We start from the raw sequence: 22,656 nt of genomic DNA, 5'->3' as shown, positions 1-22,656 counted from the left end.
TGTTAATTTTCTTTTTGCCCTCATGTTCTTTTATATCAAACCAAAATGAACAATTTAAAACTCCTGTAGCATAAAGTATTTTTTTTAATAGTAGTTTAATCTTGCCTTTCTCTATAATACTCACAGGCCTGACCACACGCCCAAATCTATTCTCATTCAGCACTAGAAAATAGGTTCCTTTATCCATGGCTCTGATTACAGAAAAAAAATATAGTATCAAGATATTGTGAGTCAGATTCTAGACGGTTGAAACTTTTGAAAATCCTTTTATCACTAACAATAGTTTAATATAACCACATTGTTGCCCAACCAAACAGAGTAGACAGTTTTCAACCAGACACCAATTACTTTCTGAGAAGCTATTCGTAACATTCCTGCCAAATTTTCGCAAAGATTTGGTAACCTGACGTTTGGCAACCTGACACAATTAACACATAGTAAGCCTCCTCCCTTTTTATAATAATAGACCTCTCACCTGTTCCATGAAACCATAACAGGCACTAATTTATTTTAATATTTACCCACATATTCTGAATGTTTCCAAATTGTGTGCGCTATTAGGTACCCAAGAAGTGTGTTTCTATTTGGATGAGAAGACTGATTTATCAGATGCAGTACTCACGTACACAACGTATGTGAAGCTGGCCTGTGCTCTTTTTAGTACCGCACCTCAGACCATGGAGCAAAGTGATTCAATCAAGTGAATGATTCATTCTGTTCAAATAATGAGTCAGCTACAAATTGACATTTAAACTTTGGGCTCCCATTGCTCAAGATATCTTAGACCAAGGGTCAGCAGCCTTTCTCAGAGAGTTGGTCAAATATATATTTGTTCATGTACTTCTAAGAGGGAGTCACTGAGCCTGAAAACAGAAAGCATTGCTTCCAAGATCCAAAAAGAAGAAATTTTTGATTTGTGAGGCAGTGAGGCAAAAGTAGGAGAATGGTTGTTGGAGCTCGCTCTCTCCTCCTCCATTCTCCTAATATTTACTGAGGGAAACTTTATTAGTCTTCAAGAATTTCTTCCAACTTCCAGTGAGAAAATACCTCTAGGAAATCTAATCTTAAAATCTAATCTGCTAATTTAATGAACACAGACCATCTGGAGACAAGAAGAAGAAATGCTCACAGGGAAGACTGAAGAGTATTTAAAAAGAAAATTAAAACCTTAGCCTCTTAAACTCTGTATTGTCCAAGGGCCTTAGTGTTCATAGATTTCTTTCTTACTCCAAACAGTAATACTGAAGCTATCTTGGGGTCCCTAGTCTAAAATCAATATATTTCATGTCAACATCTGTTGTATTACCCAGAAGCTGCCATTTTTTTCTTTATAAACACCCACCTAAAAGAAAAAGTATTTTAAATTTTATGTTTCTGATGTTCCTAATTTCTATAAGGTGGACTACTATTTTTGAGCACAGAATATAATGGTAATACTCATTGTCATAAATCTGCTCTTAAAAACCATGGGAAACCACATGTGTACACACATACACATCTTCCTCCTTTCCCTGCCTTTATTATTTTATCACCTCTGTTTGCAGTTCAAGTTAAAATGTAGTATGGATGACAAGCAGATAAACTCAAGATGTATGTTCATCCCTTCAAGGCATCATAAGTAGGTGTACCAAAGTACTGTTCTGCTTTGCTTGACTATCCTAGGGTCTTCTCAATTCTCAGAAAAATTCTAAATAGTTTTCCCATATTTATAAATATTAATATAATTAGATTGCTAGACATAAAGAGCACACTCCAGAACAAATTAAATAGTAATGTTTCTTATATTCCACATTTTAAACATATTAAGCTCTTAAAAGATTTTTATTTCCTAGCTTAAATTCTCCATTGGCTTTTCATTGCCCTTAGAATAAAGTTCCTAATCCTACAGATGACCTATGTAATCTGGTCCTTGTCTGCCCCTTTTCTAACATTTCCTGGCATCAATCACTGTAGCTATAGTAAGCTTCTCTCAAGTATAGGCACTATTCTTTTCTACTCAGAGCCTTTGCACAACTTGTCCCCTTATCTAGCCAACTCTTCTCCCTAGACCATTCTCCTCCCTTATGCTTCAAGCCTAAACCTGAATTTCTTTGGAAAAATATTGTGCCCGCACCCCCAAACCAATCAGGCTAGGTTAGCTACACCTGTTACGTATTCCCACAGCATCCTGCCCTTCTTCTTCTTGGTATTTGTCATAATTATAATTCTTTGTTCAGTGACCATTGTCTCCAGTTGGCTGGTAAGCTTTGTAAGGGCAGATACTGTGTCTACTTTGCTTACTACTGTATTATCACTCCCCTAGCAGGATGGCTGGTACAAAGAGTACTCAATAAATGTTCAATGAATCAATACATCTTAGGGGAAAAAAACAGAAATTTGGACCATGACTTTCATATAAATGCTTACTATTCATGAACACCTTACTATGAAATATAGAAGTAATCCCTAAGCAATAGGAAAAGAATTTTACTAGACCTTCAACCCATCCAGGGAATTGAAATCTGCTATTACATTTGAAAAGATGCAGGTTTTAATTAATTGAAATTTGCTTTGGCAATGAGTAAAGAGCACGCTTAAAATATTACGAATAACTCATTGATTATTCCACAGCAAAGCTTCATATTTCAAGGTAGAAAAAAAAAGCCTTTAATGTCCAAATCACTTCTCTTTAAGTTTTATGTTTTCTAATTTGGAAATAGGGGAAGTAGCTAACCCATTTATTATGTGGCAAAAGGAAAACACAGTGCTGGGGGAGGATGGCAAGAGAAAAGAGACGCTACCAGCAAATTGAAAAAATAGGATAGAAAAATTAAATTTAAAAATTCAGAAAGGAAACTGGATCAGAGTGTAGAATGGAAAGCTCCCTAATCATTGTATTTCTCACCAGAAAAGTATAAATTCTGGCATTAATATTGTTATTTTTTTCTCCTATAATTAGATAGGGCTAAATAAATTAAATGTAAGTTTCTTAAGGAAAGCACCATATGTAACTTCTAAAGCAAATGAAATATTTAAGTTGTGTTTCTGGAGGTAGGTCTCTAAGCTCCATTAGATAATGCATGTAATATACTATCCAGTGCCAGGTCCTTAGTAGGTGCTCAACAGGTGGTGCTGCTCTTATTATGTATATAGGATGAATCAGAGCTTCATACACTCAACTAAACACTCTAATTAATGTAGGTTAAACTTGTTTAAAAAAAAACATAAGCACAAAATGTTGCAGAATTGCATTTGTAGAGAGGCACACAAGACACTGTCAAAACCCTATGATGAATTGTATCATATGACCAAGTATAAATTGCCAAGACAAGCAACAGCTTTCACCTACTTACAGAGGATTTCTCTGTTCATTAGCAATTTTATGTTTGAATGAGATGAGATCCGAGATCTGTCAAAGATGAGGATAAGGAGGTTCCTAAGGAACAAAAACAGCTGCTTGCGCTTTCCCCTGCCCTCTTTCAAACTGACATCTCTGGAATGCCTCTCTGGTACTCTCTCACTTTCATGCTCTCTCTCAATCACTGGCTGTAAGCTTCCCATTATGGTCTTCCTAGCGATCCAATCCTTTATCCAAGAAAATGTGCATAGTTTTAGTTGTTTAGCTATGTCCTTGTGGTGGGACCAAAACTATATGACATACCAAATACTGTAATGCTAACACCTCCAAAATATAGGCAGCAATGTTACAGATGTTCCAGAAAGTTTTTAGCTGTACAAAGAAGTCGAAGTTAACTTTCTTTAAGTATTTGTATGACAGCCAAAATTTAGTATTAAAGCACAGGAGGAATCTTAGGTAGAGTTAAGAGTTTAGGATCTATAGGGAATGTTCAACTGATGATCAGTTCCTACCTTTCTCTGCTCTTTCAAGACAAATCTAAATCTAAACCAATACTTTACTTCTGGGAACCTTAATCTGGTGTATCCTAATGCTAAGGAGAAAGCTTGATGAGTTATGGATCCTCTAGAATTTTAACATTTAGTTATTCAGTCTTTCACTCATTCAATCTTTAAAAATATACTGGGAATTTTCTATGCATTGGGTCATATGCTAGTCACTGGGGTGTGAGTGGTGAGCAGTACAGTCTTGCTCTCAGAGTTTACAATTTAAAGGGGAATTAAGTGATGGGGCAGTTATATTACAGAGTGGTAAGTCTGTGTTAGAGGTCTTTGGAACCATTCCACCTTGAGATCCTGTGTAGGCATGCTCTCAGATAATCCATTAAGTGTCCCAGTCAACTGCAAAGGTCCTTCAGTGTGAGATGCAGCAGAGTGTACTTTTTCAAATTCTGTTGCCCAGCAGGAAAAGGAATATGTACAGTTCGACCAGCCAGAAAAGTGATGGAAAACCTTGACTAAAAGCATTATAGGATAAAATATGCCCAAAAGACATGAAACTATATATCAAGTATAACTATGAAATTGATGCCAGGGTTCTTGTTCACGAAGTCGAAGCATGAGCTTCACAAACACTCAAGGTAGGAGAGCAAAGTACAGGCTTTTATTTAGAAATAAAGTGAGAGAATAGAGCTCCTGGCTCATGCCAGGAGGGGACAAGAGAGCCCGTAGTGGTGCGTTGTCTAGGGGGTTTTATAGGCAGTTGAGGATTTTTCGAGAACATGAAAAAACTTAGGGGTGTGGACTTGCATCACTTGCCCTGTCCTCAAGGTGGGCTGGGTCAAAGTCTGATTGTTAGGGCTGACAGCAGAGTCACGGGTTATGCTGATACCCTTGCAGAACACTCAAACATTCCAGGCCAAGTTGCTTCTGGCCTTTTTGACCTTTAACTGATCTCACTGAAGATGTCTATATTCTTAGGTATCTTTCTCTAGAGAATTAGTGTGACTTTGACTTTGCATAATGCTTAACAGAGTTTCAATGGGGACTTCTTTGCCCATTGTTATATTGCTCTGACTGTAAATATTCCACCCTGCTTTTCCCCCCCGGAGGCCCTCACCCTACTCTGACTACACCCATGGTCCCTGTCTCAAAATAGGATTGCATAGAAAATGGTCAGAAATGCAATGAACTATTAATAGTTATTTCTGTCAAGTGAACTGTCAGTGGGTAGCTTTTATTGCTTCTACTTTTCAGTATCCCCCACCAATCAAAAAGTAAAGTAGATTTCATTGTTTTTGCTGTTGCTGTTAAGAGTTTCATTGTTTGTCATTGTTTTGAAGCAATGCTGAACTATCTGCCACCTTACAGGAGCCAGAAAGTAACAGTGGAAATTGAAAAGGAGGAAGATTAAAGCTAAATGTAGTAGCTTTCTTTTCACATCCTGGTGATTGAAAAAAAAAAGAACTTATTTTAGGCAGGTCCTAGGGTATTTCCTAAGGCTCGCTGTAGTGCAGTATCAGGTACTGATACTTTTGTACAAGCAAAAGCTGACAAGGGTTATCATCTTTGAATCCATCATTGCTAGCCTGTTTGGTAATTTTGAATCGCTGGGAACCATCACAGCCTGATAATCATGGAATGTCCTAGATGGCATTCACAAAAGGATAATTTGAAGTCATGGAAGTCTAAGATGAAGCCTTTGCTTAACCTTTTTGCCTTCTCTTACCTTTACAATGCTCTTCTCCTTGTCCCTCAATTTTAGGTCACACCCCTGACTCCTCCCAGTTATGTAACAACCTGCATTTCCTCATTTCTCTGGAATGTGACTAGTCAAGAACCTCAACATTTGCTTTTTTTCCTTTTTTCTATTTATGGATGAAAAAAAGAGGCTGAAAAACTGAACTGAGAAAGAAACCAGAATAGAGAAAGAGAAAAAGAAAGAAAAAATAAAAGGAGTGTAAAGAAGGAAAAAGCAGCAGCCTGCCTGGTGGCAGTGATAGTCATCAGAAGCCTGTATCTACCAGAAGCTTCCTTCCATGCGAGATAGTAAGAAGAGAAGACTAGAGCCCCAATCTGTCTTAAAAACAAAAAACAGACTTGGTGATCTCTGACATACACTGCCAGACTCAACAATCTCTATCTTCTGAATGGGACATCCCTGGTTCTCTCTGCCTATAATCTGTGACAGTGGAATGATTTCCATTTAATGATCCAGTTCAAGGAAACGGGTTTACCCCATGGGAAACTTTGTATTTTAAAGATCGACATTCTCCCAAACAAAATGTATCATTTGAATTTGGTCTGTGGGTACAAAGTAGAATGTCACCCTGCTCTTACCCATTTTGGTAAGAGTGAAAACACCATTTAAAACAAAACAGTACAAAGCAGTGCAGTCCAGACAATTGCTAAACTACTATATACTCTGAAAAAAGTTATTTTTACCCCCCACCCAGGTGACCTTGAGATCATTGGGAACCTTCTAACTAAATCTAACAATCTTCTAAGTTTTTATTCTTTCAAACTTTCTGTTCCACTAGACAATATTAATAATAATGTTTTCCTTACCAAAACTATTTTCATCTTGAATTCATGACATTTTAATTTGGTTTTTTTCTACTCTCTTAACCTCCTCTTTAATTCATGGCTATAGTGGTACTTAAGAAATGCTTGGCTATAAAAATTCCTTAACTGAAAATATGACAAAACTTGGTCATTTATTGGATGTGAGAGAGAGGGAGAGGAAGAAATCAAAAAGACTCCTAGGTTTCTGCTTGGGAAACTGGAAGAAAATAGAAAACAAGAGAAGAAATCATTTGGAGTGATGTGTGGATGTGGAGAAAATGAACTGCAGTCGTTGGAGATTGAGAGATCTTATGGATCTGCAGAACTTGAGAGAAATCTGAGCTAGAGCTGTAGATTCAGGAGCCATCAGCATGTAGATGGGAATTAAAGATACTTGAGTGGTTTCAGAGAGCTTGCCTGTAAAATGAGACAGCTAGGAGAGGTTTTGTCATATAAAGAGGTGAGAAACTTCAGCGGGAAAGGATCCAGGAATAGAGAAATAGTAGGTAAGAGAGGCTAAGTAGACAGGAGTGTGGCTTCTAAGGGAAAAGACTGGGAAAAAATAGAGAAATGGGAGAAGATAGATTATCAGGGCGCAATTGCAGAGTGGAAAATCTCTTTTCTCGTAGAGTAATAATGAGATTGTAATTGTGGGGTTTTCCTCTCTCCCTATTTTCTTTTATTCCTTGCTCTTTTGGATTTCAAAACTTAGGTTTACAAAGTTGCAAAGACCCTGAATTATTCAGGACAATGACTGATCATTTCAGAGTATGGCTTTCAGCTTAACAGTATATTAAAATTCTCTAATTGGTATATACAGAAAATCAGAGAGGAGAGCAGGAAACCAGAGAACTTTGTACTATGCCTTGGACCTGGAGCCAGAAGCCCTGGGGAGATTTCTAGAGATTCTAAATAGAGTCCTGGCATTAGAGAATAAAAGAAGTCTCAATCACTATTACAAGTAAAGCCAAAAAAGGTAGCAAGACCACAGAGTTCCTCACATCTAGAATGGCACAGAAAATAGTCAAAATGGTATTGTGGGCTCATGCTTTGAATTTCTACATCTTCTCCAAGAACTTCAATCATAAAAACTTTTTAATTAAAAGATATCTCTGGGTATTTATTAACAAGATAATCATTTCTGGGCTTCAGAACTGAAAGTGACACAATTGGGTTACTGGAGCTAGAACTGTGGCCCTGATGGTCTTCAGGGCCTGGAAGCAGATAGAAGTAGGCTAGGAGCCGGAATCCCAGAATAATGGAGATCACTGGGACCCATACAGGTATGGCATCTTAGTCAGGATGTGAAATTGGTATCTGGGGAAAGCTCTGACTTCTACCCTGAGCTAGAGTTTAACAAACAAAACAAGCAAAGAAACAAACCCCGCTTATCTGTGGTAGTGGAAGAAAGCAGAGAAACCAGTGCAGTAAGACTTGTGCCAATCTGTCTTTTGGCTCAGTAAACAGATCTTCTGTGTTCCCCAATAACCCTGAGGGACAGGAGCCCTGAGACACCTAGTTCTGGACCAGGGAATTTTGAACCTATGCAGAGGGTGTACTAAAAGAGGAATTGGAGTGAAGTAGGTAGGAAGATAAAGTTACCATTTATGATGAGCTGCAAACTACAATTTGCACAGAAACTAAATTAACACTAAAAAAATTAGTTAACCTTTCAATTTTGTTCCTGTTTAATTGATCTGTTTCTAATAAAGATATATTAAAAATTCCCAACATACTTTTCTTGTATTCTGTTATTTTTTTTATTAAGGTATCATTGATATACAATCCTATGAGGGTTTCACATGAACAACATTGTGGTTACTACATTCCCCCCATTATCAAGTCCCCACCACACCCCTTTGCAATCACTGTCCATCAGCGTAGTAAGATGCTATGAGTCACTACTTGTCTTCTCTGTACTATACTGCCTTCCCCATGCCCCCCCCTACATTATGTGTGCTAATCATAATGCCCTCAATTCCCTTCTTCCCCCCTTCCCACCCACCCTCCCCAACCCCTTTCCCTTTGGTAACCACTAGATCATTCTTGGGTTCTGTGAGTCTGCTGCTGTTTCATTCCTTCTGTTCTTGCTTTGTTGTTACACTCCACAAATGAGTGAAATCATTTGGTACTTGTCTTTCTCTGCTTTGCTTAGTTTACTGAGCATAATACCCTCTAGCTCCATCCATGTTGTTGCAAATTGTAGGATTTGTTTTCTTCTTATGACTGAATAATATTCCATTGTGTATATGTACTGCATCTTCTTTATCCATTCATCTATTGATGGACACTTAGGTTGCTTCCATATCTTGGTTATTGTGAATAGTGTTGCAATAAACATAGGGGTGCATATGTCTCTTTGAATCTGTGATCTTGTTTTCTTCGGGTAAATTCCTAGGAATGGAACTCCTGGGTCAAATAGTATTTCTATTTTGAGTTTTTTGAGGAACCTCCATATTGCTTTCCACAATGGTTGAACTAATTTATATTTCCACCAACAGTGTAGGAGGTTTCCCCTTTCTTCACATCCTCACCAGCATTTGTTGTTGCTTGTCTTTTGGATGTTGTCCATCCTAACTGGTGTGAGGTGATAATTTCATTGTGGTTTTAATTTGCATTTCCCTGATTATAATTCTGTTACTTTTTAAATTATATGGTAATACAGTTAGCTGGATAGAACTTCCTGTTTACTGATTTTTAAATCATTCTTTAATATAATTTTCTATCATGTAATGTTTATCATTAATATGTATTTGCTTTGAACTATTTTGTCTGATACTAATATTCTACAGCTTTTTTGTTTTGTTCAGCATTTGCTTGCTATAACTTTTTCCTTTATTTCCAACCTTTCAATGCTATTTCATTATTGGCACATCTTTTATAAATAGTATGTAATTAATAGTATGTAGCTGAGTTTTTGTTTTTTAATCCTGCCAATTTGTTTTTTTAACTGGAAAGTTCAGTTCACGTAAGTGTGATGTATTTGAAATCATCCCTATATCACTACCATGTACTTTTCATTTGCTGTTTGTAATAATGCTTACTCCTCGTTTTTTCAAAATGTGTTTGCTTTCCTGCCTTTGTTGGGTTGATAACTTTTTTTATTCCCTTTCTTTTACCACTGATGATTTGGAAACTATAGATTATATCCTTTCTATGTTATAAGCAGCTACTTTTAAGTTTTCAAATGCATACTTAACCATTCATTTTTCCAAACAATTTAATTTTTTTTAATATTTTTTAAATGCAATTATTCTTCTGTCCCAGTAAAACTGTCTTTTTACTACCAAATATATTGGGCAGTTATTGCTACCTAGAATTCTAGTTCCATATTATTAGAACATAACATAAATCAGTTACTATACAGTCAATGTATGACTAGATTTATCCATCTAATTTATCAATTTTTGTGTTTACCATTTGTTTCTTTAATACCACATTTTCACTGTGAATTCACTTTTCTTTTTGCCACAAAGCATCCTTTTAGTAATTCAATAAAGATTTGTGGTTGGTAAACTCAGATTTAAAAGAAAAGTTCTCTATTTCATCACTCTTCTGGAATTATAGCATAGCTAGGTATAGATATCTGTGTTGCATGTTGTTTTCCCTTCAGTGCTTTGGAGATATTACCACATTGATCTCTGGAATCTGTTGTTGCTATGAGAATTCTCATGTCTAATTATCATTCTTTTATGGGTAATCTATGTTTTCTCTTCAGTACTTTTGAAATTTTCTCTTTATTAGTGTTAGGTATCTCACTACAGTGAATCTGGTATGAATTTTTTTTTTCATTTAGTATGTGCTTTGATTTCAAGAACTTTAGAAAATTCCCAGGATCATCTCTCCAAATATTACTTCCAGCTTTCCTTTTATTCTCTTTTTCTGAAACTTCTGATTAGATACATCCTTCATGTGCTCTATATATTGCTATGTAACAGACCACTCCAAATCACAGTGCCATGAAACATTACCCCCTTTATTATACTTTATTTATTATACTTCATTTATTTATTTTATTGTACAGTAGGAATTTGGATAGGTATGTCCAGGTATCCCCATACTACAAGTTTGAGAGCTGCTATAAATTAAACTCTAGATGAATTAAAGATCTAAACCTGAAACAATATAAAAAATAACTATTTTAAGAAATTACAGATGAACACATTTATGATCACAAAGGAAGGAAGGATTACTTAAATATGAAATCAAAAGCACAAATTATAAAGGAAAAGCCTAATAAATTTGAACATTACAAATGTACTTCTGTTTGACAAAATATTCCATAAACAATATTAAAAGGAAAGCCATAGTCTGGAAGAAAATAATTGTAACATATATATGAAACAAAGGATTAATATTCAGACACAATGTAAATTCTTTTTATAAATGAGAGAAAGACAAACTAATAGAAAAATCAGTAAAAGAAAATACACTCAACCTCCTAGTAATCAGGGAAATGTAAAAGCATCCATCAGATTGGCAAAAATTTCTAAATCTGACAAGACCAAGTGTTGGATATTACATGAAAGTAAGAAATCTTACTGCTGGTGGAAGTGTATTCGTACAACCACTTAGGAGAGCAATTTGGAAATACCTTGTCCAGTTGAAAGTACCCATCTTTTGTGATTCAGAACTCCACCTCTAGATACAAAATTAAGAAGAAATGTTGAAAAATGCTTTAAGAAATATTACTTAAATCATTTATTACATAAATATTTGTCAAGTTCCTACCAGAACCAAGCATCATAATAGAGCTTGGGAATAAAATATGAACAAGACTGCTGTCAGGAAACCAAGTGAGACAGACCTTTGGGTGGATATATAGGTAGGTAGGGAGGTAGATAGATGGATAGATGGATGGATGGATGGATGGATGGATGGATGGATGGATGGATAGATAGACGGATATAGTATCTATATACTAGATAGATAGATAAAGATGTCACCTCAGGGAGTAAAGAGTACCTTGAAGCAATGTTTAGCAGGTAAAGAGATGGGGGCTGGAGGTGCTATTTTAGGTAGGATGGACAGGGAAGGCCTCTCTGAGGAGGTGAATTTGAGAAGACAAGATCTTTTTAAGTTCAGAGGAAAGGGTATTTCAGGCAAAAAGACATGACAAACACAAATGCTCTCAGGCAGAAATGAGCTTGAAACATGGGGAGCTTTAAAGCAAGCCAATGAGGTAAAGTGGAGTTAGTGAGTGGGGTAGGATAGAAAGCTATTACTTTAGTGAGAAGAAATCTTAGTAGCCTGCATTTGTTTGAAAGTATTGAGAAGTAGTTGGATTCAGGATAAAGAATAGACAACTTGGTGATGGAGATGTGAGGTGTGAGGGAAGGGTTCAAGACAACTTTGAGGTTTTTGGCCAGGCACTAGGCTTTGCCTGGTGGTACCATTTACTGACATAGAAATAACTGAAGGACTAGCAGATGGTGAAAAGGAGTACTAAAGAGTAGTCATTACCATATTGTTTGTATTAATAAGACACTGGAAATACCCCAAGAAAGAATGAACAGGGAACAAACTATGGAATGTTCAGAAGTTAAAATAACTAAACTGACTCCATGTCAATACATGGGTAAATCTTGAAAACATTCTGTAGCATTGAATTTGTAGACTATTGTAGACACTTTTGAAAATTAAAATATTTTTTGTTGCTTTTGGCTACAAATATATCAGACAAAAGCACAGCAACGTGGACTAGATTTGCACCAAATTCATGATACTGATTTTCCCTAGGGAATAAGGGAGGGAGTGCAGTGATGCTGGGGGAGCTCATGGGGGCTTTTCCCTTTATCTCTACTGAAGGAAATATAAGAAAAGAGTAACACTGGCTCATTTGGGGTGATAAGGGCATGGATGGTTTATATTGTTTGTACTTTCGAAAAATTGTTTTCATGAAAAAAAGACAAAGAAAAACTGATCAGTGTCTAGGAGGTTGGGCCCAAGTTAGTCCCATCTGCAATGGACTGACTTGCTGTGCACCCAAGGGAGGGGAAGGAGCTGCAACCCAGCAGCATCCAGCGAAGGCTGACAGTCAGATGGCTGATGATGATCTGCTAGCTGCTGGTGCACATAGACAATGGCTACAGTCTGAATGGTCTGGATCCCCAAAACCCTGTCCACCCTCCTTGGCATAATGGAATCCCCAACCTCTGAAATAGAGATACAGCCCAGAGAAAGAGAGGGAGTTGGCCAAGATTATATTTCTGCCAGTGTCAGGACAGGTTTTGTAATGGACATTGAATTTATTCATAGATAAATAAAGCTTTTCAAAAACGTGAATTATCATGGCAGAAAAGAAAGCAGCAAAGGTGGATGGTGATACAGATACATTTCTCATTGGGAAGAAGAGTGCGTCCACTTGGGTAGGAAAGGAAGAGGAGAGGGAAGGTGGCTTGGTAAATGGACAGGACAAGTACGGCAAGAGTGATGGAAGACCAAGAGCTGTGGTCAGATGGTAAGAGGTATGAGTTTGTGATTTGCAGGACTAAAATCCAACTAATTTTAAGGTGTGGCCATAGCAATTGAGGATGAAGTGAATCAGAAGGGTAGACAACTGGAGTCTCCCTCCTTTTCTCTTAATTTATATTTGGTGATGTATAAAAGAATTCTTTTCCCTTTATTTTGTAAAATGTAATCATGGATGGATTAGTAATGAAAATACACTGTTAATTGTTCAGTATTTTCACGTAGCCATGGAAGTATAGGAATCATAAAATCAGAGAGCTAGAAAACCCTCAACAGGTATGACTTTCCCCTTGACTTCTAAAAGTATCAAGGCCAAATTATGATGGATCAGAACCTGTTGGCTTCAGAGTGTTTAACTTTTTGAGGTAACCTCCTTAAATCACAAATCACTTTTGATATAAGATCAACTTGGTATTTTAATTCAATACCTCTCTACTTAGGGACACGTTCTTGAGTTCAGTAAGATGGACAGTTCTCTCCCACATTACCAATGGAAAAGGTAGATTAATGCCCTTACCATTTATCCTCAGTTGTCACTTCCCTAATTATCTTTGGTTCTCATGTTATAAAAATATATACAACTTTCCCTTATCAAACTGTCAAAGATCAAAACATTTATTAAAATACTGGTTTGATAAAGGTTTAAGGAACTAACCACTCATACATAGTTGATGGTGTGTGTAAGGGATGAAGAACAACTGGGAGATATCTTTCAAAAATAAAAATGTGGGCGGGAGCCAAGATGGCGGCGTGAGTAGAGCAGTGGAAATCTCCTCCCAAAAACACATAGAGCTATGAAAATATAACAAAGAAAAATCTTCCTAAAATAGAGACCACAGGACACAGGACAACATCCAGACCACATCCACACCTGCAAGAACCCAGCGCCTTGTGAAGGGGGTAAGATACAAGCCCCAGCCCGGCGGGACCCGAGCGCCCCTCCCCCCGGCTCCCGGCGGGTGGAGAGAAACCGGAGCAGTTTTTTTTTTTGGCGAGCGCTTTTTGGAAGCCTTAGAGGGACGGGCCCCCGTTGCTGGGGAGGCAGGGTGGCGGGACCGGTGAGGAGGTGCCTGGGAACGGCGCCGGAGGACAAAGAATATCCCGCGTTTCTCCCTGCGAGACCTGGGGGCGGGTGCCTGAGACCGGTGCCTGAGGACGGAGGAGGTCGCGCGTTTTTCCCCTTTTTTTTTTTTCTCTTTTTGGCAAGCGCTTTTTGGAAGCCTTGAAGGGACGGGGACCCCAGTGCTAGGGAGGCACGGTGGCGGGACTGGTGAGCGGGTGGCTGGGACCGGCGCCTGAGGACAAAGAATATCCCCCGTTTTTCCCTGCGGGACCGGTGGGCGGGTGCCTGAGACCGGCACTTGAGGACAGAGGAAATCGCGCGTTTTTCCCCTTTTTTTTTTCTCTTTTCTGCGAGTGCTTTTTGGAAGCCTAAAAGGGACAGGGACCCCGGTGCTAGGGAGGCAGGGCGGCGGGACTGGTGAGCGGGTGCCTGGGACCGGCACCTGAGGACAAAGAATATCCCGCATTTTTCCCTGTGGGACCGGTGGGTGGGTGCCTGAGACCAGCACCTGAGGACGGAAGAAATCGCGCGTTTTTCCCCTTTTTTTTCTCTCTTTTTGCCAAGTGCTTTTTGGAAGCCTTGAAGGGACAGGGACCCCGGTGCTAGGGAGGCAGGGCGGCGGGACTGGTGAGCGGGTGCGTGGGACCAGTGCCTGAGGACCAAGAATATTGAGCGTTCCTTCCCTGCGGGACCGGTGGGTGGGTGCTTTTTGGAAGCCTTGAAAGGACAGGGACCCTGGTGCTAGGGAGACAGGGCAGCAGGACCAGTGCGCGGGTGCCTGGGACCGGCACTTGAGGAAAAAAAAAAAAAATCGCGTGTTTTTTCTTTTTTTTTTCCTTTCTGTTCCCTCTCTCATTGTTGCTGTTGTTGTTTTGGTTTGGAGAGTGCTTTTTGGAAATCTTAAAGGGGCAGGACAGGTCACTTAGACCAGAAGCAGGGAATCTGGGGATCTCTGGGCACTCTAACCCCCTGGGCAGCAGGGAGCACAGAGGCCCCTTACGGAGATAAATAGTCTCCTGGCTGCTCCCCCTCTAACGGGGCTCCACCATTTTGGAGGAACAGCCCCAGCCAGGCCAAGCCCACAGCAACAGTGGAGATAAACCCCAAAGCAACTGGGCAGGAAGCAGAAGCCCTGTCTGCGCACAGCTGCCCAGCACAAGCCACTAGAGGTCGCTATTCTCCCAGGAAAAGGCTACAAACCAACAAGAAGGGAAGCTCTTCCAGCGGTCACTTGTACCAGCTCTGCAGACTATCTCTATCACCATGAAAAGGCAAAACTACAGGCAGACAAAGATCACAGAGACAACACCTGAGAAGGAGACAGACCTAACTAGTCCTCCTGAAAAAGAATTCAAAATAAAAATCATGAACATGCTGACAGAGATGCAGAAAAAAATGCAAGAGCAATGGGATGAGATGCAGAGAAAAATGCAAGAGCAGTGGGATGAGATGCAGAGAAAAATGCAAGAGCAGTGGGATGAAGTCCGGAAGGAGATCACAGATGTCAGGAAAGAGATCACAGAAGTGAAACAATCCCTGGAAGGATTTATAAGCAGAATGGATAAGATGCAAGAGGCCATTGAAGGAATAGAAGCCAGAGAACAGGAACGTATAGAAGCTGACATAGAGAGAGATAAAAGGATCTCCAGGAATGAAACAACACTAAGAGAAATATGTGACCAATACAAAAGGAAAAACATTCGTATTATAGGGATACCAGAAGAGGAAGAAAGAGGAAAAGGGATAGAAAGTGTCTTTGAAGAAATAATTGCTGAAAACTTCCCCAAACTGGGGGAGGAAATAATCGAACAGACCATGGAATTATACAGAACCCCCAACAGAAAGGATCCAAGGAGGACAACACCAAGACACATAATAATTAAAATGGCAAGGATCAAGGACAAGGAAAGAGTTTTAAAGGCAGCTAGAGAGAAAAAGGTCACCTATAAAGGAAAACCAATCAGGCTAACATCAGACTTCTCAACAGAAACCCTACAGGCCAGAAGAGAATGGCATGATATACTTAATGCAATGAAACAGAAGGGCCTTGAACCAAGGATACTGTATCCAGCACGACTATCATTTAAATATGATGGTGGGATCAAACAATTCCCAGACAAGCAAAAGCTGAGGGAATTTGCTTCCCACAAACCACCTCTACAGGGCATCCTACAGGGACTGCTCTAGATGGGAGCACCCCTAAAAAGAGCACAGAACAAAACACACAACATATGAAGAAGGGAGGAGGAGGAATAAGAAGGGAGAGAAGAAAAGACTCTCCAGACAGTGTATATAACAGCTCAATAAGCGAGCTAAGTTAGGCAGTAAGATACTAAAGAAGCTAACCTTGAACCTTTGGTAACCACGAATCTAAAGCCTGCAATGGCAATAAGTACATATCTTTCAATAGTCACCCTAAATGTAAATGGACTTAATGCACCAATCAAAAGACATAGAGTAATAGAATGGATAAAAAAGCAAGACCCATCTATATGCTGCTTACAAGAAACTCACCTTAAACCCAAAGATAAGCATAGACTAAAAGTCAAGGGATGGAAAAACATATTTCAGGCAAACAACAGTGAGAAGAAAGCAGGGGTTGCAGTACTAATATCAGACAAAATAGACTTCAAAACAAAGAAAGTAACAAGAGATAAAGAAGGCCACTACATAATGATAAAGGGCTTAGTCCAACAAGAGGATATAACCATTCTAAATATATATGCACCCAATACAGGAGCACCAGCATATGTGAAGCAAATACTAACAGAACTAAAGAGGGAAATAGACTGCAATGCATTCATTGTAGGAGACTTCAACACACCACTCACCCCAAAGGATAGATCCACCGGGCAGAAAATAAGTAAAGACACACAGGCACTGAACAACACACTAGAACAGATGGACCTAATAGACATCTATAGAACTTTACATCCAAAAGCAACAGGATATACATTCTTCTCAAGTGCACATGGAACATTCTCCAGAATAGACCACATACTAGCTCACAAAAAGAGCCTCAGTAAATTCCACAATATTGAAATTCTACCAACCAATTTTTCAGACCACAAAGGTATGAAAGTAGAAATAAATTCTACAAAGAAAACAAAAAGGCTCACAAACACATGGAGGCTTAACAACATGCTACTAAATAATCAATGGATCAATGAACAAATCAAAATAGAGATCAAGGAATATATAGAAACAAATGACAACAACAACACTAAGCCCCAACTTCTGTGGGATGCAGCGAAAGCAGTCTTAAGAGGAAAGTATATAGCAATCCAGGCACACTTGAAGAAGGAAGAACAATCCCAAATGAATAGTCTAACATCACAATTATTAAAACTGGAAAAAGAAGAACAAATGAGGCCTAAAGTCAGCAGAAGGAGGGACATAATAAAGATCAGAGAAGAAATAAACAAAATTGAGAAGAATAAAACAATAGCAAAAATCAACGAAACCAAGAGCTGGTTCTTTGAGAAAATAAACAAAATAGATAAGCCTCTAGCCCAACTTATTAAGAGAAAAAGAGAGTCAACACAAATCAACATAATCAGAAATGAGAATGGAAAAATCACGACAGACTCCACAGAAATACAAAGAATTATTAAAGACTACTATGAAAACCTATATGCCAACAAGCTGGAAAACCTAGAAGAAATGGACAACTTCCTAGAAAAATACAACCTCCCAAGACTGACCAAGGAAGAAACACAAAAGTTAAACAAACCAATTACAAGCAAAGAAATTGAAACAGTAATCAAAAAACTACCCAAGAACAAAACCCCGGGGCCGGACGGATTTACCTCGGAATTTTATCAGACACACAGAGAAGACATAATACCCATTCTCCTTAAAGTGTTCCACAAAATAGAAGAAGAGGGAATACTCCCAAACTCATTCTATGAAGCCAACATCACCCTAATACCAAAACCAGGCAAAGACCCCACCAAAAAAGAAAATTACAGACCAATATCCCTGATGAACGTAGATGCAAAAATACTCAATAAAATATTAGCAAACAGAATTCAACAGTATATCAAAAGGATCATACACCATGACCAAGTGGGGTTCATCCCAGGGATGCAAGGATGGTACAACATTCGAAAATCCATCAACATCATCCACCACATCAACAAAAAGAAAGACAAAAACCACATGATCATCTCCATAGATGCTGAAAAAGCATTTGACAAAATTCAACATCCATTCATGATAAAAACTCTCAGCAAAATGGGAATAGAGGGCAAGTACCTCAACATAATAAAGGCCATATATGATAAACCCACAGCCAGCATTATACTGAACAGCGAGAAGCTGAAAGCATTTCCACTGAGATCGGGAACCAGACAGGGATGCCCACTCTCCCCACTGTTATTTAACATAGTACTGGAGGTCCTAGCCACGGCAATCAGACAAAACAAAGAAATACAAGGAATCCAGATTGGTAAAGAAGAAGTTAAACTGTCACTATTTGCAGATGATATGATACTGTACATAAAAAACCCTAAAGACTCCACTCCAAAACTACTAGAACTGATATCGGAATACAGCAAAGTTGCAGGATACAAAATCAACACACAGAAATCTGTAGCTTTCCTATACACTAACAACGAATCAATAGAAAGAGAAATCAGGAAAACAATTCCATTCACCATTGCATCAAAAAGAATAAAATACCTAGGAATAAACCTAACCAAGGAAGTGAAAGACTTATACTCTGAAAACTACAAGTCACTCTTAAGAGAAATTAAAGGGGACACTAATAAATGGAAACTCATCCCATGCTCATGGCTAGGAAGAATTAATATCGTCAAAATGGCCATCCTGCCGAAAGCAATATACAAATTTGATGCAATCCCTCTCAAATTACCAGCAACATTCTTCAATGAATTGGAACAAATAATTCAAAAATTCATATGGAAACACCAAAGACCCCGAATAGCCAAAGCAATCCTGAAAAAGAAGAATAAAGTAGGGGGGATCTCACTCCCCAACTTCAAGCTCTACTACAAAGCCATAGTAATCAAGACAATTTGGTACTGGCACAAGAACAGAGCCACAGACCAGTGGAACAGATTAGAGACCCCAGAAATTAACCCAAACATATATGGTCAATTAATATTTGATAAAGGAGCCATGGACATACAATGGCAAAATGACAGTCTCTTCAACAGATGGTGCTGGCAAAACTGGACAGCTACATGTAGGAGAATGAAACTGGACCATTGTCTAACCCCATATACAAAGGTAAACTCAAAATGGATCAAAGACCTGAATGTAAGTCACGAAACCATTAAACTCTTGGAAAAAAACATAGGCAAAAACCTCTTAGACATAAACATGAGTGATCTCTTCTTGAACATATCTCCCCGGGCAAGGAAAACAACAGCAAAAATGAGCAAGTGGGACTACATTAAGCTGAAAAGCTTCTGTACAGCGAAAGACACCATCAATAGAACAAAAAGGAACCCTACAGTATGGGAGAATATATTTGAAAATGACAGATCTGATAAAGGCTTGACGTCCAGAATATATAAAGAGCTCACACGCCTCAACAAACAAAAAACAAATAACCCAATTAAAAAATGGGCAGAGGAACTGAACAGACAGTTCTCCAAAAAAGAAATACAGATGGCCAAGAGACACATGAAAAGATGCTCCACATCGCTAATTATCAGAGAAATGCAAATTAAAACTACAATGAGGTATCACCTCACACCAGTAAGGATAGCTGCCATCCAAAAGACAAACAACAACAAATGTTGGCGAGGCTGTGGAGAAAGGGGAACCCTCCTACACTGCTGGTGGGAATGTAAATTAGTTCAACCATTGTGGAAAGCAGTATGGAGGTGCATCAAAATGCTCAAAACAGACCTACCATTTGACCCAGGAATTCCACTCCTAGGAATTTACCCTAAGAACGCAGCAATCAAGTTTGAGAAAGACAGATGCACTCCTATGTTTATCGCAGCACTATTTACAATAGCCAAGAATTGGAAGCAACCTAAATGTCCATCTGTAGATGAATGGATAAAGAAGATGTGGTGCATATACACAATGGAATACTACTCAGCCATAAGAAGTGGAAAAATCCAACCATTTGCAGCAACATGGATGGAGCTGGAGAGTATTATGCTCAGTGAAATAAGCCAAGCGGAGAAAGAGAAATACCAAATGATTTCACTCATCTGAGGAGTATAGGAACAAAGGAAAAACTGAAGGAACAAAACAGCAGCAGAATTACAGAACCCAAAAATGGACTAACAGGTACCAAAGGGAAAGGAACTGGGGAGGATGGGTGGGCAGGGAGGGATAAGGGGGGGGAAGAAGAAGGGGGGTATTAAGATTAGCATGCATGGGGGGGAGGGAGAAAGGGGAGGGTGGGCTGCACAACACAGAGAGGACAAGTAGTGACTCTACAACATTTTGCTAAGCTGATGGACAGTAACCGTAATGTGGTTGTTAGGGGGGACCTGATATAGGGGAGAGCATAGTAAACATAGTATTCTTCAGGTAAGTGTAGATTAAAAATTTAAAAAAAAAAAAAAAGAAAGAAAGAAAGAAAAGGGGGATTACTCCTTAACAGGATAAAACTATTGGTAAATCAAAGATCAACGCATGCTTTAAATATCCTTAATGTTGATCACTTAAAGGGTGTCAGATGATCAGCTATGGAGGTACTCTTTTCTGATAATATTCCTTTCTCTTAATTAAAAAAAAAAAAAAAAAAGCAGTTACTGTGTGCTGACCTCCAATGAGTTCTGCACAGTGGTATAGAGGGCATGTCAAAGTGTGGGCAAAGGTTCTGTTTGTTTCTACGCAGAAGATCAAGGCCTAGCTTGGATACCCAGAAAATGAACTAAGATACGATATGAGGAGGAGCTTCCGGCATCAGCACTCTCTGGAGGACTCGTGCCGGGGGATGATCATCAAAAAGCCTCCACAGGGATCCGGACGATGCTGCGGTTGTGGCTGCATCCAGCCCACCATCTCCTGGACTTGCCATAAGAAGGAGGAGGGAGATGTCTAGGCTGGCATGTGCATACAGTGAGACAACGAATTTGACTGGATCTGTACTGTTGGAACTCAACCAGGAGTTGGGAGGGGTGCAAGTAGTAGCACCCCAAAATCTCATGACTATAGACTATCTATGGTTAAAAGAACATATGGGATGTGAACAGATCCCAGAAATGGGCTGCTTTAATTTGTCTGATGGTTCAAGTACAGTTGGAAAATATCCATCATATCATAGATAAATTTTCACAAATGCCTAGGGTGCCTAAATGGTTTTCTTGGCTTCACTGGAGATGGCTGGTAATTATAGATTTGCTTTGTTTATGTCACCGTATTCCTATTATGTCAATATGTGTGTGCAAATTAGTTAGTAGTTTAAAACCTATACATACTTAAGGTACTATACAAGAAGATATGTCAAAGAAATAATCAATCCTCCCAAGTTTCCTTCATATGCTACATCTATAGCTTTTCTTCTTCCTTCCTAATTACAAACCTTAAATAGAATTCGTGCCTCATATCGAATTTACCGAGTATCATAATTCCTCCAGGTGGTAAAGATACCTCGAGACAAGTGCTGGGCATAGAAGCCACAGGGCATAAATCTGCAAAGAAGTAAAAAGCTAACCTTTGCAAACAATATGGCTTCTCTCTCACTTACCAACTTTACATTTCCCTGTATGGCCCCGGAAGATGACTGGTTAGCCAGAGACGGGTAAGATTCCTCAAGGGAGGAACAACCTAAGACAGGCACAGTCGCAGGGGGGCCATCAGGTGAGAATTTGGGGATCAACAGAGGTGAGGCTCAGAACCTCACCCCCCCTGCTTTGAGAGAAATCTTCTGCATCCGTGGATGTCTTGCTGCCCTTGTCTAGCCTGGATTAATACTTAGTCCATAGGCACACACCTGATCATCTGATCATCTACATTTGCCTTCTTACAGCACTAAACTATGTTTTCTACCTTTATCTTGCATCTACCTACCACTTCAGCATTTTATTAAAAATAAAAATAATAATAATAATAGGAGAAATGTGGGATCAACATATAAATCAAGTACAAAAATCAAATGAATATTCATATTTGACCTGATGGTTTATAGGTCATATTGCATGATCAAAACCGAAAGTTTCTGTGATGACTGCCCTTGTACTGTTCACCATGTAAGAATTTATTCACTCTGTAAGAATTCGTTCACCATGTAAGAACTTGTTGGTTATGCTTCAGAAGATTGGAGACTGACGAGAATTAGGCTTGAGATGGATTAATGATTGTACATTGAGCATTGACCCCCCTATACTGAATTTTATTGTTGTTAACAACCATTTGATCAATAAATATGAGAGATGCCCTCTCAAAAAAAAAAAAATAAAAAAAATAAAAAAAATAAATAAATAAATAAATAAATAAAATAAAAAAAAAAATAAAATAAAATAAAAATGTGCAAACCTATGGACGAAATTCCATTTCTAGTTGTTTGTTTAGTGAGTTTATTCAATGTAATATTGTTAATAGTATAAAACATTGGCAACAATATAATCCTTCAACAGAATGGTGAAACAAAATGACACAAGCATCTAATGAATGTCACACAGCTGCTAAAATAACCACTTGCTTTTCATATACTAATACGAAGGATATCTAAGATATAGTCATAAGTGAGAAAAAAGGTAGAGAGCTGTACGTATCCTATGCTACCATCC

At 38.7% G+C, this 22,656-nt stretch overlaps 1 protein-coding gene across 4 annotated transcripts in view; it reads left to right on the top strand.

Annotated features, from left to right (window-relative positions):
* Positions 1-22,656, top strand: part of NMNAT2 (nicotinamide nucleotide adenylyltransferase 2) — a 190,843-nt gene that overhangs the window by 3,348 nt on the left and 164,839 nt on the right. The window lies entirely within an intron of this gene.

This window comes from Manis javanica, chromosome 11 (assembly GCF_040802235.1).
Source record: "Manis javanica isolate MJ-LG chromosome 11, MJ_LKY, whole genome shotgun sequence".
In the NCBI taxonomy this organism is placed as follows: domain Eukaryota; kingdom Metazoa; phylum Chordata; class Mammalia; order Pholidota; family Manidae; genus Manis; species Manis javanica.
The sequence above is the reverse complement of the archived record's forward strand: the minus strand, read 5'-3'. Positions and strand labels throughout refer to the sequence as shown.